We start from the raw sequence: 27,021 nt of genomic DNA, 5'->3' as shown, positions 1-27,021 counted from the left end.
TGAGGAATTCCCAATGTTGTTAGACTCCAACTCCCATCAGCCCCAGTCAGCATGGCCAGTGGCCAGGGATTATGGGAGTTGTAGTGAAGGACCACAGTGTTCCCACCCTGAGTAGAATTTTGAGGTTCTTCTTCAAGTGAGTCATCTGAGAAAGCAGAATAATTTTTAACTCTCTATTAATATTAGGCAGCAGACACCTTCATTGCACTGTTTCTGGCACCCGTTGAAAGCTTTTTTTTTTTGTTTTGTTTAGACAACCCTGCCCAGCTGTATATGTGTATATAGTTTACTATTTTCAATGTCTGTTTTTAATGAATATTTTATATTAGCTTATGTAAACAAGCTTCCTTTTATATTAACTGCAATAAAAATCCTGCAAAATAAATAAAATATAAGTGCCTCCCCTAATTCACCACCAAAGAAGTGTTGGATTTGGGGAGGGGCATGGCCAGCTCAACATTAAATAAAACTGCAGAACTTTCTCATCCCAAAATAAACAGACAAACTGTTGGTCTTTCATATTTTTTCCCTGAGTAAGAGTCTGCAGCCTTACAGGGGCTGCACGCACAGCCACCCATTTAAAACACATTTTGCCCCCAAATAATTTACAGAGCTAAAATCCTGTGATTCTCTAAGAGCTGGATGAGATGTCCATGTGCCTTAACTGTATTGCATGTATGCAGCCTGGGACTGAAATGAATCCATGGAGGCAGTTGCAGAGAAAATTGTGAACTCTAGCCAAGTGACTCCAGAATTATATTTCTTCCCCTCAACTCTCCTGTTGTTTATTTTACTAGGGGGCAAATGAAGTACACAAGTGCTTAAGCCCCGAGAAGGCATTCATTTCACATCCCCCCCCTCCTCAAGATCCAATTTATTCTATTACTAAATAGTGCCAAAGGTAATGTATTTAAAAGAGATGTTGAAGTGATCAGGTTAAAATTTATGTTCACTAAAGGAAAGAGGTGGCTTAATTGAATTGGCGCACTTAACTCATTAACCCTTTGCCTCTAGGACTAATAAGGATGAACTCCTCGTTGCTAATAATCACAAAGGTACAAAGTTGCGCTTTTCATCCCTGCTTGGGAAAAAAGCGAGAGGGAGGGGAGGAGGCACAAAAGGGAGGGAGGGAGGGAGAGTGAATGAGAATATGCTCAGCCGGGTGGACTTTGCTTGCTTGTAAAATCTTGAAATGAATTGCATGAATATGAATTCTTCCCATTTGAAGTGCAAGTATATTGAGGAAGTTGGTACCTTTCCTGGCAGCCTGAATGCATTGCCAGCCACAGAGGTTGTGTGCCCCATGCTGGTTTCTCTGGCTCCGCCAGCTGCATGCCCTCCAACATTTCTCCGATGAAAATAGGGATGTCCTATTCCACAATCATCATCATCATCTGTCAGGGGTTCAGGAGCAGAGGCGAGGGCAAGGGAGGAAACAGAGAGCGAGGGGGAGGAGTCCGAAGAAAGGATGAGTGATGACGACGACCCGAGATCTCCGAGTCTTTCCAGTGAATCGGAAGATTCACAGAAAGGGGCGCCAGTGGCCAGAGCAAAGGGGGGGCCTAGGGGGACACCCCAGGAGGAAGGGACCAGCGGGGGTTCAGAGGGCAGCAGTTGGAAATCGGGGCCAGCGTCCCCACCAGAGCGCAGTGGAGAGGAAGGACGTCAGGGATCGAGCCCTGGCAGCTCGCAGCAGGGAGGAGGGCATGAGTCAGGAGTGACCACGCCCCCATCGGGGAGCGAAGAAACGGTCAAGCGGAAAGTGGAAGGCTGGGCGCGCGCGCCAAGTTCAAATGCACAGGAAGGTGGCGCAGTAAGCAGCCCGGAAAGGGAGCCAGGTCCTAAAGCCCGACGCAAGGAGACAGGAGGGTCCGGGGGGTCAGCGTCAGAGGAGTCCCGGAGGGAGGAGACCACGGGGAGCAGAGGGACCCAGAGAAGGACGGTCAGGCGGAAAAGGTGGAGTAAGGCGAGGATATTAAGTTGGTGTACGAGGGGCGGAGATTCAGACGGAGCTTCGCCGGTCTAGCCATAAGACGTAGAGTTGCACGCAGCAGCTTGGAAATGGAAACTGTAACTCAATAAAGACTTTTATAAAGCGAACGCTGACTAGCGTGATCCTCTGTGAGCTGGGATCGGGGAGCAGCTCTGACATCATCCTTTTATTATTTATATTCCACCCATCTGACTGGGTTGCCCTAGCCACTCAGGGTGGCTTCCAACATATATAAAACCATAATAAAACAATAAAATTAAAAAGCTTCCCTATACAGAGCTTCCCTATACAGACAAACCTAGACTGCATCTTAAAAAGCAGAAACATCACCTTGCCAACAAAGGTCCTTATAGTTAAAGCTATGGTTTTCCCAGTAGTGATGTATGGAAGTGAGAGCTGGACCATAAAGAAGGCTGATCGCCGAAGAATTGATGCTTTTGAATTATGGTGCTGGAGAAGACTCTTGAGAGTCCCATGGACTGCAAGAAGATCAAACCTATTCTTTCTGAAGGAAATCAGTCCTGAGTGCTCACTGGAAGGACAGATCCTGAAGCTGAGACTCCAATACTTTGGCCACCTCATGAGAAGAGAAGACTCCCTGGAGAAGACCCTGATGTTGGGAAAGATGGAGGGCACAAGGAGAAGGGGACGGCAGAGGACAAGATGGTTGGACAGTGGTCCTGAAGCTACCAGCATGAGTTTGACCAAACTGCAGGAGGCAGTGGAAGAGAGGAGTGCCTGGCGTGCTCTGGTCCATGGGGTCACGAAGAGTCGGACACAACTAAACGACTAAACAACAACAACATACAGAGCTGCCTTCAGGTGTGGTATAGTTTTTTATTGCCTTGGCTTGGGGGTTGCATAACTCCATACCCTCCAACACTTCTCCTATGAAAATAGGGATGTCCTAAGGTAAAGCAGGACAATCCAGGGTCAAATCAGAAATGGGAATAGCTTCTGTAAATCCGGGACTGTACCTGCAAAATAGAGACCCCTGGAGGGTCAGCAGCTGTGAAGTGGACATGCAGGGACAGCCAAGCACTGACATGGAATGAAAGCACTGGTGCATAAATAAGTAGGACCTGTCACACCATGCACTTTAAGGGCATACTGGGAACTGTGGTTTACTCCTAAAAGAGATAAAATTCCAAGCATCCTTAACAAACCACAGTTCCCAGGATTCTCTGGAGAAAGCCGGCTTTTAAGAAGCTCAATCAGGACATTCTTCCCCAGTGTGGTGAGATGTATTAGGTTCTCTCCCCCCCCCCCTTTAAATTATGATAATTATTTCTAAATTGGCATCTATTCACAAAAATTAGCATATGCAAATTGGTGTCCTCTTTCAGCCTCCATTTTTAGTGATGCATTTGCTCTCTTTTTTTGGCAGTGTGGAGATTCAACTTTGATATAACTAACATTGCAAAAATAAAAGACGCCAGTACCTCTGCTAAATCTTGCCCTCATCAGATCTTGCTCTGTCAATCTCTGGTTTTTAGCAGAGCACCTAATATTTCCGAAGATGCTTTCTACCTGCAAGTATCTCTCCTGCGCCTGACTTACTTTCTGAAGATTCTCTAATTATATTTCCTTAAATCAACCTTTAGCCTGTCCCAATGCTCAAACGGCTAAGCTGTCACAATTAATGCTCCTTTCAAAGGGCATCAAATAAAAAAACTTTGCTTCCTGACAAAAAGGGGGGAAATCTATAAGATGAAACCAAAATGTATTCCATTAGAGAGCTACAGAGAGAATGAACTCCAATTAAGCTGGACTTAGAGATCAAATTCGCATTTGGTAGGTCAAGTTGAAAATCAGGATATTTTCTCTTCATTCAAAACTGATTTATGAAAAGTCTGGGATTCAGTGTCTCCAAAATGTTGGTCTTTGGGGGGAAGTTATTTAGGGCCAAACTACAGTTGACATTGGCAGGGTAATTCAGTACATGCCTACTCAGAAGTAAATCCTGTTGAGTTCAACAAAGTTTGCTCCTAACCTAAACAATGTGAAGTTGTATCTTTTCTTTTTTAAAAAAGTAAAATAACATCTGCTGCTATCAGCCCCAAATCAGAATTGGCGCTGTAACCCTTTCCTCTACACTATGTTCCCAACAATTTTTATATTTGGCTGTCTGCATGGGGTTGGGGGGGGGGGTGAGGACTTTTGTGAGAACTGCAGCGCAGGAAGGAAGGATTAACAGTTGTCTTCTTCTTTCTTTGGCGATCACTCGTAGCCGAGTAAGATTGTCTTCCATAAACACAGTTTTAACAATGAGTCCGTAAGTGACTGTGGAGGCCAGTTCTGGATCCACACATCCTTCCACAGTGGGGACATTTGTTTCCAGGCAGGAGTTGATCACAGTGTGGATTTGCCAAGCGTGCCTTCCTCTTAGCACATTTCTCCCTTGCGCCCTGAGTTTGAGTGACACCTTTGGTAAAGGCTGTTCTCCAACTGGAGCGCTCACAGGCCAGTGTTTCCCAGTTGTCAGTGTTTATACTACATTTTTAAAGATTTGCCTTGAGACAGTCTTTAAACCTCTTTTGTTGCAGCGCAGGAAGAAAGGATTAACAGTACCCCCCCTACATTCCTGATTTGGGGGCCATGTGTCCGGACATTGAAAGCAGAAAAATACAGATACATGCAACAGGCAATAGCCATTCCGGTGATATGCTAGCCATCTTCAAATATCTGAAGATCTGTACCATGTAAGATTGAGAAGACTTGTTTTCTTCTGCTCCAGAAGGGAGGACATGAACTAATGACTTTGAATTAGAAGGAAATTATGACAAAATGTTGAGAAGAACCTTCTGATGGTAACGGTTGTTTGACAGGGGAACAGACTCCTTCAGAAGGTGGTGGACTCTCCTTCCTTGGAGGTTTTTAAGCAGAGGTTTTAAGCTATCTGCCAAGGATTCTTTAGCGGTGCTTCCTGAATTGCAGGGGGTTGGACAAGATGGCTGTCGAGGTCCCTTCCAACCCTAGAATTCGTTGAATTTCCAGGAACACTGTTAGTGTCAAATATAGCTTGGCTCTCAGTGGATCACACTATTTATGAAATTGTCAACTGGGGGCTAGTTCCAGACTGAGGAACATAGCAATCAGTCGTTTGCCAAGTCAGACCATTAGTCCATCAAGCTCAGTACATTGACAGGCAGTGGCAGGGGACATTCCCAGCCCCTCCTGGAGTACCAGAGATTGAAGCTGGGATCTTCTGCATGTAGAAGCAAAAGCTCCATCATTGAGCTATGACCCTTCCCAGATGACTGAGTCATGCCTAGTGTCAAACCATTGAAATCAATGGTAATCACAACACACTTAAGTGTTATTGATTTCAGTGGGTTGGCTCTGAGCATGGCTAACTCTGGATCCAATGTAAAAGAATAAAATTATAAAGCTTAACTTTAATTAAAGGGATAAGGCGGTCACAATGGGATGGATTCAACTAAGTTGTTGGGCTAGAAGAAGCCGCAGGTCCTGTTAAGGCGCAGATGGATCACCTCAGCACAGCATTAGAATCCCACCCACTGCTTTCATGTGATCATGGGCTCGAAAACATCTGAAATGAGAGCCAGTGTGGTGTAGGGTTCAGAGTCTGGGGAACCAGGTTCACTTCCCCACTCCTCCACATGCAGCTGCTGGGTGACCTTGGGCTAGTCACACTTCTCTGAAGTCTCTCAGCCTCACTCACCTCACAGAGTGTTTGTTGTGGGGGAGGAAGGGAAAGGAGATTGGTAGCCGCTTTGAGACTCCTTAGGGTAGTGATAAAGCGGGATATCAAATCCAAATTCCTCCTCCTCCTCCTCCTCCTCCTCCTCCTCCTCTTCTTATTCTTCTTCTTCTTCTGCTTCTGCTTCTGCTTCTGCTTCTGCTTCTGCTTCAGAAATTCTGAAGAAGTTTTTATATACCCTGTTGGAAGCCTCCCAGAGTGGCTGGGGCAACCCAGTCAGAAGGGCAGGGTACAAAACAATTATGATGCTGCTGCTATGAGATCACTGGCCACAGAAGCAAAGAAGAGGAGAAAGTCCACATAGGATGACAACATCCAGCTGGCTGTTTTTGTTACAGGTTTCCTGCCCAACCAACCTGTCACAGGTCCCTAGAAGAGGCATGGGAACTGCATGGGAGTTGCTGAACTACAACTCCCATTATCACCGGCCACTTGCTTTCCAGGGCTGATGGGAGCTGTACTTTGGCCACATCTGGATGGCTACAGGTCCCCACACCTGCCCTAGAGCTTCAGAGGTTATGGGCTAGATGTGCTTGACGCTATTCTCGGTGCTTCATTCAAGCGTACATTTCCACAAATCTACGAGGCAGTAATATAAACACAAAGGTGTTGCCTGCTTGCTTGGAAAATATGTGGTCTTTCTTTTCAATTGAGAAAGAGGATTTGCACGTTTGCAGTAGGCCCTGTTGAGCCTGAGTCTCTCGCATCAGTTCTACTTCCCCTTGCCAATCTCTGTAATAAACACAGGGGGGGGGGGGCTTCAGCATCATTATTATCATCACCTTGTTATTGCTGCTTCCTCTCCCCACCACCACCACCCCAGAACATTATGATATATTACCCCATTTCAGTGCAGTTTATGTTATTACATAAGTACTTCAAATGGCAAACTCAAGCATACCAGGGTATCCCTGCAAAGCGCCATGTAAACCGTAAATCATATTAGGATAATTTGGAGCCTTGAAAAGATTCAAAGGTTTCAGAGTGGCTCAAAAATATAACTTTCCGCTCTGCATACTTTACACGACACCACCTTGGTTCTGCAGCATAGAAAGAGCAAAGATCGTCAACATATCCAAGAACTGTTGATCACTTCCGTTTCTCATCATGTTTGTTTATTTATTTTTTTATTTCCATGGCCTTATACCATTGGTCCACCTGGCTCAATACTGTCTACACTGGCTGGCAGCATCTCTTGAGGGTTTCAGACACAGAACATTCCCAGTTCTCTGTGGAGATGTCTGGGATTGAACCTGACTGGTATTGCTACAGACTGTGTGTGTGGGGGGGTGTCCCCTAAACCCTCGAAATTAATAAATGCTAGGATTTTGATTATTTGGGATGTGAAGGGGGAAATATAAGCTGCAGAGGAATTCCTGGGCTAGCTTATGCAAAAATGACCTGGATAAGCTAGGGCCTTTCCCAGTAGTGATGTATGGAAGTGAGAGCTGGACCATAAAGAAGGCTGATCGCCGAAGAATTGATGCTTTTGAATTATGGTGCTGGAGGAGACTCTTGAGAGTCCCATGGACTGCAAGAAGATCAAACCTATCCATTCTGAAGGAAATCAGCCCTGAGTGCTCACTGGAAGGACAGATCCTGAAGCTGAGGCTCCAATACTTTGGCCACCTTATGAGAAGAGAAGACTCCCTGGAAAAGACCCTGATGTTGGGAAAGATGGAGGGCACAAGGAGAAGGGGATGACAGAGGACGTGATGGTTGGGCAGTGTTCTCGAAGCTACCAGCATGTGTCTGACCAAACTGCAGGAGGCAGTGGAAGACAGAAGTGCCTGGCGTGCTCTGGTCCATGGGATCACGAAGAGTTGGACACAACTAAACAACAAAGCTAGGGCCATTAAGATAAGGTTACCAGACCTTTCCTGGGGATAGTCCCCGGATTTACAAATCAGTCCACATACAAAATCCATTGAAGTTGAAAAGTGTCCCTGGATTCATTGGGGAAAAAATCTGCTAACCTTTCATTAAGGAAGAATAGGGGGCCATTGAGGGCCATTGGCAAAGCAGGAGAACTATGCCTCCCAGGAAGCTGCCATCTTCTGTTTCGGCACTGGATAAGGTATTACCCAACTCTTGGGTGTGCAGCGTGACCTGGTCTGTCTCCCTCATGGCCAACTAATGAAGGATCCTCAGGTGAGTGGTTGGCAGGATGGTTAAAGCTGCAACCCTAAACACTTAGTAGGGCAGCCTTTGCTAATTTGGGATCCTCCTGACATTTTGGACCACAACCTCCATGAGTTCCAGCCATGCTGCTCATGGGAGTTGTAGTCCAACAATATCTGGAGGGCACCAGGTTGGCTGTACTAGGGAGTACACCCTGTTGGAGACAGTGTGGCCTCCTTCCAAATAATCATACACAAAACTGCACAATAAATACAACAACTTGTACTGCAAGGTTGCACTTGTGGCCTCAGATTTCCAAAGGAGATTTCTCTGAATGTCACTAAAAGAAATGCATTGTTCTCTTTCTCACTTCCTTTTTCTATATGCATTTCTGTCAAGGGCCACTTAGTTTTTCAGTATTTTGCACCAAGAATCGGGAGGAAATCTCTTTTCCATTGAAATGCTAATGGGAGAGTAAACTGTATAATAAGACTGCATCCCCTTTGGGCTCACGTATAATTTACACATAAAATGAAACAGCACATGCCCTTGTTTCCTAGCAAATTTGTTTAATTATCTTTCTTTAAAAGCTTTCTTTTTTTCAATTAATTTTCAATATCTTTTTTTTTAAAAGGAATACAAAATGTCCATATACCTGATAATTAAATAATGTTTGGGGAATAATTAAATTATCTAATAAAGGAAATTTGTCCGGCTATGTAACATAACTAACACTGTGCAATGCTTTTGCTAATATCGCCTCATCATGAAAGAGTGTTAACAAAAAACAAAACAAAAAAGCACCCTTCCAGTGTTCTGGATTTCAGTCTAGCAGAGACTGTGCTGAAACTTCTCTCACAGTACTGGAATGAGAGAAGACCCTGTTTGCTGAAAGTCTCCCGTTCACCATTGATATTAGTTGCCAAAGTAAGGGGACCGTTGGTTTGTATAGCCCTATTCAGTTGCTCTTTCATGCAATTAGAATTCCATCGGGGTAGATTGGGGCTCAGCTTGGGGGTCACACCTGTGCTGCCATTACATCTCCTTAAGCCCCACCCACCATTCTTCAGGTGGAAGTTCTGCAGTGGGGACATGAGCTGCTTCCCATGCGATTTAGAATCCTGGGGAACCAGAGTCCCATTGCATGCAGGGAGTCTAACTTTGGCCACATTCACACCATACATTGAAACCACTATGATGCCCCTTTATACGGTCCTGGCCTCCCCACCCCCCAAAGAATTCTGGGAGCTGTAGTTTGTGCTGAGAGTTGCTAGGAGATCCCTATTTCATTCACAGAGCTACAATTGCAGAGTGGTTTAACAATCAACCCCTCTTCCCAAGAAACTCTGGGAACTAATTCTGGGAGTGGAAGATGCCTTGACAACTCTCAGCATCTTTAACAAACCGCAGCCCCCAGAATTCTTATGGGGGAGGTCGTGGCCATACAAAATGGCATCATAGTGCTTTAAATGTTGATATGAATGTGGTCATTGACTCTTCTCTACAGACCTTCTTATGGAGGGGTGGAGGGTGGGACCAGCAGGGCATCTGCCAGCAGAACTTTTTACAGCAAGGGTGGGAAACGGTGGCCCTCCAGATGTTGTCATACATCATTTTCCATCAGCACCATGTAACATGGTCAATGGACCTGGATTATGGAATGTCTTGGGGGGTAGTACCCCTGGTGGGGGACACACCGTGCTCCTTCTGGGGTAGTATGTCCACCTTTGGCCCTCACCCTGCACTCAGATCTCACTGTAGCTCCTAGAAGATGTCAGCATGTGACAGCGGCCACACAAATGGATTCAGCTGGCAGGCTAATGCAGGTGAGGGTAGTTGATTGGTCTTGAACCCTTGATGAATTAGGTGCTTGTCAACCTGGGAAGATAGCCCATATACGAGAAGGAAAACTCTGATCTGAAAACTCCACTGCTTTGTGGATATCTTCAGAAGAAGAAGAGGCCAAGGAGTAAACCCTGGAGTGTTGTCCCTAAGATGGTTAGATAGGGCCTGCAGCCAAGCTGGTGCCAGATGTATTGGTCTGTTTTCCTTAGGGCCACATCAGCAAGGCCAAGAGGGAGTCTTGTTATCTGGGCAGCCCAGGACCTCCATACACACTGCCCATGGTTATGACTTGGGTGCTGCTAATGCAGTGGTTTAACTTCACCCCCAGAGGCACACTCCATTGCCTTTTGAGACAGAGAGATGCTAACAGTCCAACAACATCTAGAAGGCCACAGGTTCCCCATTTGGGCAATGAGAGGGTTGAGAAACAATGGTGCCTTCAAATGGGCTTGTGAAATGGGCAGAGGGAGAAAGAGAGGGATTTCACTCAGCCCTGGTTTTAACCCTGGGAAGAAATGCTCCATCATTCCAATGAAGAGTCAAGCTACTGGATTTTGTGCCAGAAGAAGCTACCAGATAGTCTTCAAAGGCAGCTCCTCATACAGCAGTACTTGAAACTGACTATTGTAGAAGTCAGTTTCAAGTGCTTTGCTGCCAGACATACCATACAAGGAACATTGCAGTGCTGATGGAAATGGGCAGTGTAGGCAGTCCAGTTTCAAAGGAGGCCTTAGATAGTCAGGGGAGCTGCAAGCACAACGTCAAGGGTGTTAATAATACTAGCATTTAATGTGGTTGGGAAACCATTGGCGACTAATGTGCTGTGTAGGAAATGACAGGCAATATCTCTAGCAACTTAATTGTACTAGGGAGCCTGGCAAAGGCTAAACACAACAGCCATAATGTCTCAAAAATAAATATAGCTGTTGCGTTTGTTTTTTTTTTTTTTTTAAATATTTTTTATTGCTTTGTTTTCCAGGGTCAAAGTACAACATTAATACATCGTCAATAACACAACAAGAGCTTTTTTTTTTTTTTTTACAAAGTAAAAAAACAAAAAAGAAAAAGATTCACTTTTTCAGATCCTTTTTCAACATCAACTGGACTTCCCCACATCCTCCATCCCTGCTTTCTTTACAATAAAAATCAACAGCAAATTAAAACCTTGTTTCATGTGTATTTGTATTTTCATCTACTTATTTACTATAAAAGTTAAACTTTTCTCAAACATAACTTAGTTTCAATCATTTCCGAATCTCAATACTGAAGCTTGTTTTTCTCAAAACTTAGCAAATTCTCAACATTCATATAACTTAAAATGTTTTTGTAAATAGTCCTTAAATTTTTTCCAGTCCTCTTCCACTGCTTCTTCTCCCTGGTCTCGGATTCTGCCGGTCATTTCAGCCAGTTCCATGTAGTCCATCAGTTGCGTGTGCCATTCTTCCAGTGTGGGTAACTCCTGTGCTTTCCAGTATTTGGCTATAAGGATTCTTGCTGCTGTAGTTGCATATAGAAAGAAAGTTCTATCTTTCTTTAGCACTCTCTGGCCCACAATGCCCAGGAGGAAGGCTTCTGGTTTCTTATGAAAGGTATACTTAAATACCTTTTTCAACTCGTTATAAATCATTTCCCAAAAAGCCTTCACCTTCGGGCATGTCCACCAGAGGTGAAAGAATGTTCCTTCAGCCTCCTTACATCTCCAACATTTATTATCAGACAAATGATATATCTTTGCAAGTTTGACTGGGGTCATGTACCACCTGTACATCATTTTCATAATATTTTCTTTTAAGGCACTACATGCCGTAAATTTCATACCGGTGGTCCATAACCTTTCCCAGTCTTCAAACATAATGTTGTGTCCAATATCTTGTGCCCATTTTATCATGGCTGATTTAACTGTCTCATCTTGAGTATTCCATTTAAGCAACAAGTTATACATTCTTGAAAGCACTTTCGTCTTAGGTTCAAGTAGTTCTGACTCTAATTTTGATTTTTCCTCCTGGAAACCAATTTTTTTGTCCTTTTTAAAAATCTCTAAAATTTGGGCATAATGAAACCAGTCTCGCACCTTTCCTTTCAATGTTTCAAAGCTCTGCAACCTCCAAGTGTCCCCTACTTTTTCTATTATTTCACAATATTTTGCCCAGCCACCCCCCATATTAAGTATTTTTGTGGCCTTAGCCTCTATTGGTGACAGCCACCTCGGAGTTTTGTTTTCGAGTAAGTCCTTGTATTTAGTCCAGACAATAAACAAAGATTTCCTGACAATATGGTTTTTAAATAACTTATGAGACTTTACCTTGTCGTACCACAGATATGCATGCCATCCAAAAGCATTGTTGAACCCTTCCAGATCTAGGACATCAGTGTTTTCTAACAAAAACCAATCTTTCATCCAGCAGAGGGATGCAGCTTCATAATACAACCTTAAGTCCGGCAGGGCAAATCCCCCTCTTTCCTTTGCATCTGTTAATATTTTAAATTTTATTCGGGGCTTTTTGCCCTGCCAGACAAACTTCATAATGTCCCTCTGCCACTTTCCAAAACACTCCACCCTGTCCACGATCTGCAGGGCCTGAAACAAAAACAGCATTCTTGGCAATACATTCATCTTAACTGCTGCAATTCTTCCCAACAAGGAAAGTTTCAATCTTGACCAGATTTCTAAGTCCTTTTTAATTTCAGACCAACATTTTTCATAATTATCTTTAAACAAGTTCAAATTTTTCCCAGTCAAATTAACCCCCAGGTATTTCACTTTTTTAACCACATTTAGCTCCGTTTCCTTCTGAAACCCCTCTATTTCTAAAGGTGTCAAGTTTTTCACCAAAACCTTAGTTTTTTGTTTATTTAGCTTGAATCCCGCCACCCGACCAAACTCAGAGATTAGTTCTAAAGCTCTTTTTGTACTGGGTTCTGGCTCCTGTAATGTCAAAACCAAATCATCTGCAAAGGCCTTCAGTTTATATTGTTTTCCTCCGACCTGTATTCCTTCCACCCGCTGGTCCTTCCTAATCAAGTTCAGCAACACCTCCAGGACAGAAATAAATAGCAAGGGTGATAGGGGGCACCCCTGTCGTGTTCCTTTTTCAATTTTAAACTCCTCTGTCACCACATTATTTACTATCAATTTAGCTTTTTGTTCTGAATAAATTGCTTCAATACCATTTTGAAACGCCCTTCCCACTCCCATCCCTTCCAAATTTTTCTTCATAAATTTCCAAGATATGTTGTCAAAGGCCTTCTCCGCATCTATGAATATCAAAACTGCTTTCGTATTCAAGTTTGTCTGTAGTAGTTCCAAGACATCCACAATGTTCCTAGTGTTATCAGACAAATGTCTGCCGGGGAGGAAGCCTGCTTGGTCTTTATGAATTACTTCATTTAAAACTTTTTTCAATCTATTTGCCAAAATATCAGCAAAAATCTTGTAATCCACATTTAGGAGTGAGATAGGACGATAGTTCTTAAGTTGAGTCTTTTCGGATTCCAATTTTGGTATCAAAGTAATGAATGCCTCTTTCCACGATTCTGGTGCCCCCTTCCCCTCCATAATTTGGTTGCATACCTCCATCAGTGGTTGAATCAAATATTCTTTCAATGTCTTATAATACTTGGAGGTAAGTCCATCTGGGCCCGGGGATTTGCCTAATTGCATGTTCTGAATGGAATTTTCAATTTCCTGTTGTGTTATTTTATAGTTCAGGGCTGTTTGTTTATCTTGTGTTAATTTTTCCAGGCCGTAGCTTTTTAAAAATTTATTTATCTCAGTCTCCACTTGGGGTCCTTGGGTATACAATTTTTTAAAATATTTCTGGAAACACTTTCTAATTTCCTCTGGTTTCTGAATACATTCTCCTTCAACCTCTAGATTGGTAACAAAGTTCAATTTTTGTCTCCTTTTCAGCTGCCATGAAAGCAGCTTCCCACATTTATTTGCCGATTCAAATGATCTTTGTCTCATCTGTTTAATTTTCCATTCAACTTCTTGATTTATCAGTTTCGCATATTGTGCTTGATGGAATTTTATTTCTCTTAAAACTTCTTTTGATTTTGGGTTAAGTCTCAACCTTCTCTCTCCGTCCTTTATCTTTTCCAAAATCTTGTCCTTTTTACCATTCCAGAGTTTTTTCCTAATAGTGTTCTGTTGTATCAGAAAACCTCTCATAACAGCTTTACTTGCGTCCCAGATTGTTTTCTTTTCCACCGAAGTGTTCAAATTTATTTCAAAGAAGTCTTTCATCGTTTTTTGGGCCTTCTTTACAATCTCCTGATCTCTAAACAAAGAGTCATTCATTCTCCATCTGAAGGATCCAGCTGGTGTGAGTCTCAAATCCATTTTCAAGGCGTTATGGTCGGAGCAAGTTTTGGGGCAGATTTCAATTTTTTTAGTCTTAGGTGCCAGTCCTCTAGATATCCAGATTTGGTCGATTCGTGTCCAAGATAGGTGGGCCTCAGAAAAGAATGTTCCCTCTTTACCTAGAGGGTTCTTTACCCTCCAAATGTCAATCAAGTCCATATTGTCTGTAAGTTCAAAAAAAGTCTTTGGTAGTCTGCCATCTTTGGTCAAGTTTTGGTTTTGTGACTTGTCCATATGTGTGGAGACAACCCCATTCATATCTCCCATCAGAATGATGTTATTATAGTCAACATGGTCCAGCATTGTCTCATGCAGCTTCTTGTAAAATTCTGATTTCCCCTCATTCGGTGCGTAGATTCCTACTATCAGGAATTTTTCTCCTTGTGTTTGTATTTCAATCGCCAGAATTCTTCCTTGTTCATCTTTAAACACAAATTTTGGTGCTAGGCTCTCCTTAGCATATATCACTACTCCTCTTTTCTTGACTTTGTCTGATGAAATAAATTCTTGGCCTAGTCTCTTGTTAATTAATACTCTTCTGTGGAGCCTAGTCACATGAGTTTCTTGAAGACAAATGACGTCTAGTTGTTCTTTCCTCAATATATGAAAAATCCTTTTCCTTTTTTCAGGGGAATTTGCACCATGAATGTTCCAACTGAAGAGCTGCAGAGACATCCTGGATCAGTTTGTCAGCCAATAGGGTTGTCTCCCTTGTCGTCTATTCCTGGAGGTGGATCTTTTTGACCAGGCAAGGGGGGTGGCCAGGTACCTGCTGTTCCTTTCCGAAGGTCCTCCCCGTGATCGTTCAGGAACTTTTCTTGCTCCTCCGCTGTTCTGATTCTTACCTTCTTCTCTTTCCAGTTGAAAGATAGGCCTTGGGGGAATTCCCACCTGTAAGGAATTGTGTTGTTTCTGAGTAATCTTGCCAGATCTTTATATGTAGTTCTTAAGTCCAACAGCTGTTTTGGTATGTCTCTGAAGATTTCTGCTGTCTTTCCCTGTATCACCAATGAATTTTTGAAATGTAGGCCGAGTATATTGTCTTTTTCTTGCTTAGATCTCAATATGACCAAGCAATCTCTTGGTTTATCCTTTTTGGCCACTCTTCCCAGTCTAAAGGCGGTGACAATTTTAAAGTCCTTCTCTTCTGCCAAACCCCAGAACTTGGATATTTCTGCAGTCAAGAAGCTGATCAAATCTTCCTTTTCTGATTCTGGGATATTTCTAAGCCTAAGATTGCTTTCTTTGCTTTTCAGTTCCGCCATAGACAGGTAGGCCTGCTGTTCAGTAACTTGTCTACTCAGTGGTCTTACTTCTCCTCTTAGTTCCTCTATCCTTTTTGTATTTAGGTCTGCTTTTGCACTTGCTTCCTCGGCTAATTTTCGACTCTCTGTTGAAGTCTTTTCAATATTTCCTATCGCCTGTGTGTTTTGAGCAACTTGGTCTGTCAATTTATTAATTGTAGCTGTCACCTGATCAAATTTAGCCGCTTGTTCATCAGCTTTTTTATTTAAAGCTGCCAGTTGGTCCAATATTTCTTTAGAGATAGGGTCTAGCCCTCCTGCAGCCATATCTTCCAAAACTGGCTGTTTAGATTGTCCTTCTTGCAGACCCGTCACAATTGGGACTGATGACCTACGATGCTGCACAGGCAAAGTTGATTGCAATAGTTCAGCTTGTTTTGCTTTTTTGCCAGCCCTTGTTTTTCCTGCACCACTCATTCCACAGCTGTCTATGTTTCAAGGTCAAATTGTAAATCCCATGGGAAAGGCAATCCAAAAAGTAAACAACCAGACACAAAAAAAGAAATAAATTCCAAAACAACCAGCAGTTCTCAGAGACTTATAGTTCTACAATCCAGCAGGGGGAGCACCCCAGAAGTTAGAGAGGAAAGATGGAAATTTTCCTTTAAGTTCCCAAGTAGGGTAAATCCAAAACAGAGGGGGGGAACCCTCTAAATTCCCTTTAAACTGCAGAGTATAGAAAATCCTTGCAAAGGTGCTTGCAACAGTTCCTTTCTTGTAACTTGCAGAATAGCCCACTGAAACTTTGTATCCCTATACACAGTCACCACAGTCTGATGTTACTTTGTATCCAGCCAGCCCGAGAGCTGGGTCTCTTAACATTTATAATCCACAAAAGGGAAAGAGGGATAACCCAAACTCTGTCCACTTATAGTACAGTCTTAATTTGTCTTTAACTTTTGACAGTCCGAATTCGCAGGGTAAATTCCAGGTTCTTTTTAACTCCTTTCCATGCTTCCGTTTTAAAAAGACTTTGCTCAGCACTTTAAACAGGGACGGAAGACTGACTTCCTTTTTAGCGTCTCCCGCTTTCAGCCGAAATTCACAATTTTACTGTTCAAATAAAGTCTCAAATCTCTTACTCACGAGTATGTTGTTTCCAATCAAATGTTCAAAGAAGAAAGGTCAGCGCTCATCAGCAGCAGCCGCGCGGCTTCACTTCCGCGGAAAGAGCGATGGATTCACAGCACCGCTACCCCCTCCACGTTCCGGAGCCCCTTACGGGGTCCCTTCTACGTTTCCGAGGTAGCTCCTGGTACCCGCCGAATCCCACGGCCACGGGCTCACTCTACCCGTGGATTTTCTAAATGGGTCGTCGCTGTGCCGTAGCGCACGACCCTTTTCCGCGGAGCCCCTCTTCAGCAGCTGAAGAGGACCGCCATTGCCGTTTCGCGCCGCCTCCGGAAGTCATAGCTGTTGCGTTTGTAAGGGAAGCTTCATTTAATCGTTAAGAGATTAGATGTTCACAGCAGTGCATGAAATACAATCAGGTAATTAGGGGCTGAACTTCAAAAGTTTATATTGTTCCAGATGACATATACTGCATTTGTTTATGTATGTGTGCACTGGGCTCAGAAGCAGGGTCCTTTGTTTTTTGCCAGGTTTTCAGAGAGTGTGAACAAAGTAAAGAGTGTGATTAAATGGGCTTCGGTCAAGCTTGAACAACTTGTGAGCCATCAAGCTGAGTGTCACCCAGAAACCATGCACTGTGGTGTGCTGATCTCTGACAATACTCTGCCATGTTGTTGTTGTTTATAGTTCCAAGCAGCAAAAACAAGATGCTTGTTGAACATTCCGGGCCACTATAAGCACATGAAATGTCTGCTGGATTAGACTAACGAAGATCAAGCTAAATCCCCATTCTCTTTCCTGTATTGGCCTCTTTGAATCTTACAAGCAAGTCATGAAGCAAGCCCCTTCCGCTGCTTGATTGATTCACCCCGAACAGTAGGTGTGTAAAGGTATACTGCCACTAGATTTGGAGTATACCGTTACACTATTTGGAGTATACCTTTACACTATTTAGCTATTCAGTTTGATGACTCACCTATGACCCAGGGAATACCCAAAAGCTCACTGATTTTCTGAAGAAGGCTCAATTTATTTAGAATGCAGGTCTCACTCATTTGCCCTATTTATAGAATCATTGAATTGTAGAGTTGAAAGAGACCACGAGAACCATCTGGTCCAACCACCTGCAATATAGGAACCTTTTGCCCAATGTGGGACTCAAACCCACAACCCTGAGATGAAGAGTCTCAAGCTCTATCCTTATGGTTTCCCATGTTTGTTGCCAACCCCTCCATGTGCACCCACCTCCGTGCCAGATCAGGTGTTTGATATGGCACTGTAAGTGTTGCTTTTTGGATTTCTCCACTCATTCTCTGAAGAACTGCATTAGCTCCTAACACCATCAGGTGGTCACATCCATTTCCCCATAGCCTGGGGAAAAGGCTTTTCCATTGGCAATTACAGCAATGGGGAACCAGTGGCCCTCCAAATGTTGTCAGACTCTAGCTCCCATCATCCCATCATCCCTGCCCACTTGCCATGATGGCTGGGAGATTGAGTCCACTTGTTCCTCATCTCTGAGCTACCAGATGTACAGCTAGATATTTCTCCAGAGCCTTCTCCATAAGGCAAGAATGGGGAACTTGATCTGATTGGCTGTCCAAATACTTCCTTCCCCTACCCACCCTTTGGGCTAATTTTGACCAGTAGGTGGGGTCACTCAACTGTCAATCACCTGACATCTTTAAGGCATCAGGTGACATATTGAAGCTAAGCCCCTTTGAAGGCCAGCTGTCAGCTGGAAGATACAACTGAATACAAACTGCTTGCAAATAGATTTTTATGTGCAGGAGGAGTACATCTTATCCATACATATGCACATGCACATCTCTCTCTCTCTCTCTCTCTCTCTCTGAATCTTGAGTATTAAAACAGACCACAGAAATGTAATTAAATACACTAGGGTCATCATGGCACAACTTTACCAAGTCAAACAAGTATGTTCACCAATAATATATAAAGAGTCCGAGCTGCACCATCCTTACTATTCTTTCAAATCTATGACTGTTTTTACTATTGCTCATATATCTGGAGACTGTGGATATACTTTTAATTTTTCATTATTAATAAATTCTCTGTTTAAAATGGGTTTTAACCATGGCCTAAAAAAATGAAAATAACATAAAATGCAAGGACAGCTAATCTATTGAAGCTTCCCAAAGGTAGTTTCATGGTGAACTATTCATTAGCAATCCCAACTTGTGTTAAAAATAAAATACTTTAAAGTATTTTGGCTCTGAGAGCAATGTTACATTAAAAGTCCATCTAAATGTAATCATTTTTATTAGCTCCCATAAAAATTAAATTTCCTCCATAGGTGAACTTAACCATCAAAGCACAAATGGCTAATTTAGCTTCCTCTTCAGAAACCAAGGCTTCAATCCTACACTATCTTAGCTGGAGGTAAGCCTCATTGAAACCAGTGGGACTTACTTCTGAGTAGACATTAGTAGGCTTGTATTGTAAAACACTGTGGATTTTGAGAAGTATTGCTTATTTAAGGCTTTTGACTCTGGGTGATGAATAGAAATGAATAGGTTCCTTTTTTTAATCATACACAAAGTGAACCAGCTTTCAAAGCAATAAATATGAAGATACATAACTATAAAGATTTACAGATAGCACGGAAGTCATCTGTGAATTCCGCATCCATCACTGAAAGGCTTCTTTAATTCAAGTTTTCAGAAGATTGTGAAACCATTATTTGAGTTAGGCCGCATTCCTAACTCCACTTATCTGGGAGTAAGCCCCAATGAATTCCATAGGACTTACTTCTGAGTAGTCATTGTGCTGTTAGCTACCAACCCATATTTATATTTAATTGCATTTATATTCTACGTTTTCTCCTAAGGAGCTCTAAGTGCCATATATGGTTCTCCACTGCCTCATTTAATCCCCTCAATGACAACCCTGTGAAGTAGGTAAGTCTGAGAGGCAGTTCCTGACCCAAGGATATTCCAGTGAGCTTCGTGGCCCAGTGAGAATTCAAACCCTGGTCTCCCGGGTGTGAATCAAACTCTCTAACCACTACTCCACACATGGCGCTATAAGCCATATTTAGCCAGCACAGCTAGACTGCAGAATAAACTTCTGTGATAATACCCACAGTGTTTCTTCTAAAATGTCATTGTAATATTTATTTATTTATTTATTTATTTATTTATTTATTTATTTATTTATTTATTTGCTTATTTAATTATACATACACCACCAATCTGGCTTGGTTTTCCCAGCCACTCTGGGCAGCTCCCAACAGAATATTAAAAACACGATAAAACATCATTTAAAACTTCCCTAAACAGGGCTGCCTTCAGATGTCTTCTAAAAGTCAGGTAGTTGTTTATTTCCTTGACATCTGATGGGAGGGTGTTCCACAGGGAGGGCACCACCACTGAGAAGGCCCTCTGCCTGGTTCCCTGTAACCTCACTTCTCGCAGCGAGGGGACCGCCAGAAGGACCTCAGAGCTGGACCTCAGTGTCCAGGCTGAACAATGGGGATGGAGATGCTCCTTCAGGTATACTGGTCTGAGGCCATTTAGGGCTTCAAAGGTCAGCACCAACACTTTGAATTGTGCTTGGAAACGTACTGGGAGCCAATGTAGGTCATATATATATATGGCTTTCTAAACCTGTGACAGGACATCACTATACAGCAGCTTTGGTGCAGAATGAGAGCAGACAAATGTGTGTCTTAATGATATCTCGGCTCTCAGTAAACTGTTCATATTGTTATGGGGTGTCTAGCAGTAAAACCAAGAGATGGGGAACCAGTGGTCCTCCAGATGTTGTTGACTCTAGTGGTCGGGGGTCATGGGAGTGGAGTCCAAAGTATTACACTGTAGCAGCACCCACCCCAAATTCTCTGCTTGTTCCACAAGTTGAAGACCACTTTTTTTAAAAAAATAATCACTTTCCTCTTCATGTGGTCATTTCATCATAATTTCAAGCCAACTAAATGTGAAGAAGCTGCAGCCATGCACGAACATCAATTTATCTTTAAGACAGGGGTAGCTCACCTGTGATATTCCAGATGTTGTTGAGTTTCAAGTCTTAGCCCCTCACAACATGTCTAATTGTCAGGGAGAATGGGTGTTAGAAGTTTGTCACCGCTTTTGACCAAGGGGTCAGAAGTTAGTCACCACTTTTGAAAGGGTACCAGTCATTTTGAGTTTAGTAAAGCACCCTAACTATACTCCAGAAAAGAAGGGAAAAGAAAAGAGAGAGAAGTAGTGATGATGTTTGCAACAAATAACAAGCAACTCGAATGTATGCATCTGAGCACAGTTGGTAGTTGGAACGCTCTGATGTATATGTCAGCAGAATACAGGCTCGAAACACAAGGGATGAGCCAATGTAATTGCCTTTTGCTGTGATCTCTTGGTTTTTCAGTTGAAGAGATCATGTTGAGGGGTCTATGCCACTTCTTTTCTCATAAGCTTTAGGCACTTAGAAGTATTTTCTCCCATTCTTAATTTGCCTGGAGCAAGGCTTTTATCTAGACTTTTAGCCAAGAGGCACCTACTGAAATATTCATTGGCAGAAATTGTGCCATGGGTGTTTTTCCCCATTTGTCCAGTTGTGTGTCATTATAATGAGCCTGAGCAGGATGAAAATAGTATTTGACACAGAAGAATGGTGTCCTCCCAAGGCTTTATTAAATAGGCAATTAACCCTTTTTGGTAAGAAACTGTAGAGGCTAATGGGAGTTGAGAATTAGCCCTCTGTTCATGCTCACATCTTTTCTTTTCTTTTCCTTTCTTTTTTTCTGAGGACACTTTCTAAGGAGTTGCAGGGTGACAGAGCATGATTTCCTGAAGTTTTGAATTCTGCTTTAAAAAGAAATGCTTTAGAAGCCACTGGTGTTTGAAAAAATAGCGTGAAGCAAGTGAGCAAGGTTCTCCATGTTGAGTTGTGGAAATGAACAGTGAATATTTTCTTGGAGAAATTAAAGAAGAGATCTTGGCACAGTGATATTCCTGGAGTATATGTCTTGGGTGAATGTGTGCAAGGGAGATGGAAACAGGATAGTGCCCACTTCCATACATTCAGATAATGGTCTCAACAGAGCCTACACACATCTGTGTTGTATAACTATAAGGTCCGTTTAGACTGGAGGTGGGAGAGAACTTTGATTTGGTTCACATTTGAAGGGGAACCCATCAAATTCACACCTTCCGAAACTATATGAGAAATGAAACATCGTTCAAAATTTGCCCTTATTTGAATTTTGCAATGCTGTTCTCCAGCTAAATAATGTGTACCCCCCCCCCCCGCAAAAAAATCCATATATTCTCTATATGGATTTTTAAAATAGGGAATTCTTTTTGGGAATTAAAGGGACAGAACTACCCAAGCTGTATAGTAATTTATTCATGTATGCGACTACAGCAGCGAGAATGTTACTAGTCCAAAAATGGGGGGGGGGGGGAGAAGTCCCAGCAAAGGAAAAATGGATACAAAAACTTAGGGAATATGCAAAAATGGCAAAACATACCAGAAATCAAGATAACAATCTTTTTATAAAAGAATGAAAATGGTTTATTGAATATTTACAAATAAACTGTAAACAACTAAGAACATTGGCAGGATTATTGTAATAACCTGCAGTTTTATAAGAGTATATATTTAAAGTAGATGCATAAATGAGCAAATTAAGTTAATTTGGATATGCAGAAAATATTAAAAATAAATTTAAGGAACCACAGAAAGAGGGGGAAGGAAGCCAAGTTTTGAAATCTTAAAATGACTGTAAAATCAGTGAAATGTATAAAATTGAAAACCATAAATAAATAAAAACAAAAACAAAAAACCCACCCATATATTAGTGAGAATAACATACAAAGTGTATTATACTAGGGGGAATTGGTTACTTAGTAATTTTGATGGAGACAGACATAACTCTCCAGGGAGGAACTACTACCAAGAAAGTCCTGTCGCAGATCAGTGCCAGAACTTAGTTGCAGTACCATCAACAGCCCCCTGTCTGGGCTGATTTTAAGTCTCAAGATGGTTAATATCAGGGGAGGCAATCTTTTGGGTCTGAAACCACTTAGAGCTTCGTAAACCAGTACTTATATGTTGAACTGGTGCCCTCCTCCCACTGTCCTTGACATCTGAATCTAAGTAGGTTGCCACTATGGAGAGGACTTCCTTCACTGAAGGAACATGCCTAGAGAATTCTCCCCAGAGATGCCCAACTGGCAGACCCTTGAAAATCCTTTGGGTGACAAGGGAAGTATCCCCGCTCCCTGTCTTTCTAAATTTTCTTTGCTAATTTTTGGGTTCAGGGGCGCCAACTATAGGGGGCTCTGGGTGCCCGAGCACCCCAAAACAATATTGTTGTGTGTGCTCAGCACCCACACCACAGGGCTCTCTGTGGAGATGCTGTCTGAGGCCTTGCGAGACCTCAGAACTTGACTTCTGGTGGCACTGGAAGTCAGATTCTATGACGTCTGTTAGGATATAGTTCCGTTCCACCTTTAGAACAGGCATGTGGCGTTGTTGTATGTCACATGTCTGTTTACTTCCAGCACAGCCTGCTGGGAACTTCCGTTGTATATAGCTTTTGCCTATGCTGTTTTGCTTGGACACGAAGGGAAGCAGACATGTTTTTCCTTTGTCCTGATGCTGAATAAATGCTTATAAAAATGCTTACATATGCCTCTGTCCACTACGTCTGTTGCAAAGAGTTCTTATCTCTGCTTTCTTGCGTGGTCAGTATCTAAAGATCTCTGAGGCTTGAGATGCAGTTTTGATGCTGTTCCGAGAACCAGAGTTTGCCCGGCTGCTGGCCGGTGGGCTGGAGCCAGCTGGGGGCCTGCCAGTTGCCCCCGTCTCCCCAGCAGCATCCCAACAACGTCATGACATCACGTCACAACATGACATCATGCTGTCGCATGGGCTGGGCACCCATAACCTGGGGCCCAAGTCAGCTCCCCTGTTAGGGTTCTTGCTCTTGCTCTATTGGACTTTATTGGTTGTTTGCAGACCACTGCTTTGTTCATTTACAGTTTCAATATGTGCACTCTCCCTGGCAGATAGATTGATAATAGGATCTACCACCCCACCTCCCAGTTTATTTATTCCAGCTGCATATCTTGCACATGCTAGATTTGTATCATATTCTATAATTGGTGATCAGGGAATTCCATACTAAAGGTAGAGAGGAAAAATAGATACCATCATCACATCAAGCTTTATATTCCGCTTAAGAAAATATTTCATGAGCGTTTTATCTGAGGATTCAAAAACTGCATTCTAAGATTGATAGTTTTGCAAATAGTTGTAAAGGAATTTCCATATCTCTGTTTGACTTTGTTGGCCAAAAATGTTACTGGATGTCAAAGCAAAATATTAAAATGTCAAAGCAAAATATTGCATGCATAACACTTCTGTGATTGTGATGTCTTTTAAAGGGGGAGGGGAAATGTGTAATGTCAGTGACATTTAGCACCAACTCTAATTGTTGATTGCAGTCATTATTATGATCAATATATAAATAGATGATGAGTGGAAATTATTTTTCTTCTCCAAGCCTGTAGATAATGAGAATATTGGAAGATCCTTCAAGTGATTAGGGTTGGATTATTGTTGCTTCTGGAATGGCAATAGCCAAGCTTGATCTCCAAAGATTTACTGTAGAATGTTTACTATTTGTCCCAAACTAGGAATAGATAATTTATTTCAGTATGTTTTTAATGTTTGATGTTTTATTATGTTTTTATATGTGCTGGAAGCCACCCAGAGTGGCTGGGGAAACCCAGGGGGTATGAATAATAATAATAATAATAATAATAATAATAATAATAATAATAATAATAATAATAATAATAATAATATCATCTTTATTGTCATTGCCCCCTCTCGGGGACAACGAAATAATAAAATTGTTGTTGTTGTTGTTGTTGTGCATTTTTAAGCAAATTAATACAGTGCACTGAAATATGTGCATGTGTAAATTGACTTCTAGCAATGTGTACATTTGAACTCCTTGCCTATTGACATGAAGTTTATACCAGAAATTTAAATTGCTGATATTAAAGTGGATTAAGTACTCAGTTACTTTAGTGCAGGCATGTCCAACTCTCTAGAGACTGAGATTTACTCCCAATAAAATAAAACTGGCAGTGATCTACCCGTTGTCATTGCCAAAGATGTTGAGCTTCTTTTAGGGAGGGAGAAACCAGCTTTTTGGGGGAAGAAGTGAACAGAGTAATTGAGCTTTTTTATGGGGGGGGGGACACCTACCTGTCGATCACAGCCAACCTGTTGTACATGTCTGCTCTAGTGTGAGAAATCAACTTAAAAAAAACCTTTGTGGTTAGGAAAGTGATGGGTAAACACTCTGAAAAGTGTGGGATCATAGAATCATAGAATTTGAGAGTTGGAAAGAACCTCAAGGGTCATCTAGTCCAGACTAGATTCTAGTCCAACCACCTGCAATGCAGGGATCTCGGCTAAAGCATCCATGACAGATGGCCTTCCAACATCTGCTTAGAAACCCCCAAGGAAGGAGAGTCCACCACCTCTCATGGGAGTCTGTTCCACTGCTGAACAGCTCTTGCTGTCAGAAAGTTTTTCCAAATGTTTAGTCGGAATCACCTTTCTTGCAACTTGAAGCCATTCATTGGTTTGAATCCTACCATCCAGAGAAGGGGAAAACAAGCATGCTCCCTCCTCCATGTGACAGCCCTTGAGATATTTGAAGATGGCTATCATATCTCCTCTCATTCTCCTCTTTTCCAGGCTAAACATACCCAGCTCCTTCAAGCACTCCTCATAAGGCTTAATTTCCAGACCCTTGATCATCTTGGATGCCCTCCTCTGCACACGTTCCAGCTTGTCAACAACCTTCTTAAATTGATGAATCGGTGATTCATCGGACGACATTTATCAACCACAGAATCAAATCAGGATGATTTCAGGATGAATGGTTCTGGTTGTATAACCTCCCCACAAACAAATCAGGACAAATGCTCAATGAAGACCATTGTCTAATCTGTGAGTAAGCTTTGTGCGATCAAATTGGGATGAATGCTCAATGAACAGGTCGTCTGGAAGGGCTCTCTGTAGAACAATAGTAAGACTTCAGTTGCAATTACAGTAGCCAGAAATGTCACAAGCTGATCTTGACAGTCAGCTTGAGTGAAGAAGTATATAGCTGCCAGCAGAAGAATTCAGCAGCTGGTGCCCACCTGATCTCCGGGGGGGGGGGGGGGCATTCCATATAGTAGGCACCATCAGAGATATATGGATGATATATGAACAGCAACAGTAACAGTGTTTTGTGTTGTGTAGGCTCCGATGATGTAAGTAATGGGCCCCACCTGCTAGACTGCTCCCTAAAATATCACATATAAAGGGCCCCATTACCTTCAGTAGCTTAAGGCCTCATCAAACCTAAATCCAGCCCTGGCCTAGGCTATCAAGGGAGAGTAATGAAGAAGGACATACTGCTTCAGATGGAATAGTCTTCTCTATGATACTCACATGAAGAACAGACTTTGAGCAGAGAACTAATCACTGCTCTATGGTGGTGGTCGTGGGCATTTCCGGGTGTGTCAAAGTTCTCCATCTTTCAAATTTTTGCCTGTTCAAGAGGTCCCCCCCTTCAGACCTTCTGTCCATTTGTGAAGGGTCTGGGGCAAAGACAATGGAGATAAGGGCATGGGGCGGAGCCCCCCACTCCCACTCCATGCATCCTTGGAGGGTAATTTCTGACAGGGGCTTGGTTGTTTTCAGAAACCTTTAGAAGACTTTGTGTTCGGTAATAACAGGTTACACTGGACATGTGCCAGGTGGCAAGCTTTCTGGCAACAGCTCATTTGTATGTTTATGTTGAAATCCCAGGTACCAGCTGCCTTTTCATTAGACAGTTATTAGCATTTTCTGCATTGAGTTCAGTAGGGCTAAATGGTTATCAAGTTTTCTTTTGCTATGGAAAATAAACTCTTTTGATGCCTTCCCATTAAAATCATGCTTGCCATTTACTGCCATTTCTCACCCTTCATGGGCCTATTTTTCATCTTTAAACACAGCCAAGGTTGGCATTACATTCGTCTTAAAGAACAGTCTTGAAAGCGCCAATGTTATTTCCATCAGTGTCTTTCAGATCCCACAGCTGCATTAACTCAATGAAGCAGTCAGTCTTGTCTTAGGCAATTTTGATGTAATCAAAAAGTGCTCTAACACCCTTGGCTGCACTCAGGCTTCTAAGAGGGTAGCATTATGATTTTATTTTCTTGGAAAACACTGTTTATGCTACAGAGCAGCAGAAAGAAAGGGGGAAGAAATTGAAAACAAGGGATGGTTGGAGGTTGTTAATGCCAGCAATAGCTGTGGTAAGAACATAGGAAGGGCCAGGTGGCCCCCCCAAACAGGACATGGCAACAGCCATTTCCTAGCAACTGGTATTCAGAGGCATGATGGAGGTGGGTTTGTTTGTTTGTTTGTTTAATGTTGGGGTCAGAAAACAGGCTGGATTCCCACTCTCATCAGCTCTTCCATCAGAAAAGATACCAGAGAACTTAAAGAAGAAATTTAAGACAGGTTTACAACCTAAGATACAACACAAAAGGGAAAAGAGATGGCGAGGAGGAGA

At 42.5% G+C, this 27,021-nt stretch overlaps 1 long non-coding RNA gene across 2 annotated transcripts in view; it reads left to right on the top strand.

Annotated features, from left to right (window-relative positions):
• The window catches only part of LOC144327311 (uncharacterized), a 79,834-nt gene extending 53,310 nt beyond the window's left edge, over window positions 1-26,524 (top strand). The window contains exon 3 of one of the 2 annotated variants that reach the window (XR_013392382.1): window positions 25,167-26,524. This is a non-coding gene — a long non-coding RNA (uncharacterized LOC144327311). Of the gene's footprint in view, window positions 1-17,108; window positions 17,291-25,166 lie in introns of those variants that run through there. The other variant, XR_013392386.1, reaches the window with a different exon arrangement.
• Window positions 26,525-27,021: the final 497 nt, after the last annotated feature.

The sequence above is a fragment of the Podarcis muralis genome, chromosome 1 (assembly GCF_964188315.1).
Source record: "Podarcis muralis chromosome 1, rPodMur119.hap1.1, whole genome shotgun sequence".
Classification (NCBI taxonomy): domain Eukaryota; kingdom Metazoa; phylum Chordata; class Lepidosauria; order Squamata; family Lacertidae; genus Podarcis; species Podarcis muralis.
Note: the sequence above shows the minus strand (reverse complement) of the source record. Positions and strands in the feature narration are given on the sequence as shown.